A 297-nucleotide genomic window follows, 5' to 3' on the forward strand; every position below is an offset into this window, starting at 1 on the left:
TGAAATGGAGAAGTGGACAAAAGTCATAAAAATAAGGTGGTGCCTGAGTATTAGCAAATAAATGATTCACGTTGAAGACAAATCAGTGCACAAGGAAGTTTTTTAAACTCTAGTAAATATGTGTAATCTACGACAGGTCTAATAATAAGACATTGAGTGAGCTAGTTCCTCATCTTGGTGTCAATGACATGACCTACCTGTGTGGATGAAGGTTGAATAAATGTTAACGCTCGATGACAGCAGCCAAACTCCTCCCTAATCTTCTTAAAAACCCCTCCTTGAAACAGGTGAGTTGGC

This window comes from Gobio gobio (genome assembly GCF_949357685.1).
Source record: "Gobio gobio genome assembly, chromosome: 3".
In the NCBI taxonomy this organism is placed as follows: domain Eukaryota; kingdom Metazoa; phylum Chordata; class Actinopteri; order Cypriniformes; family Gobionidae; genus Gobio; species Gobio gobio.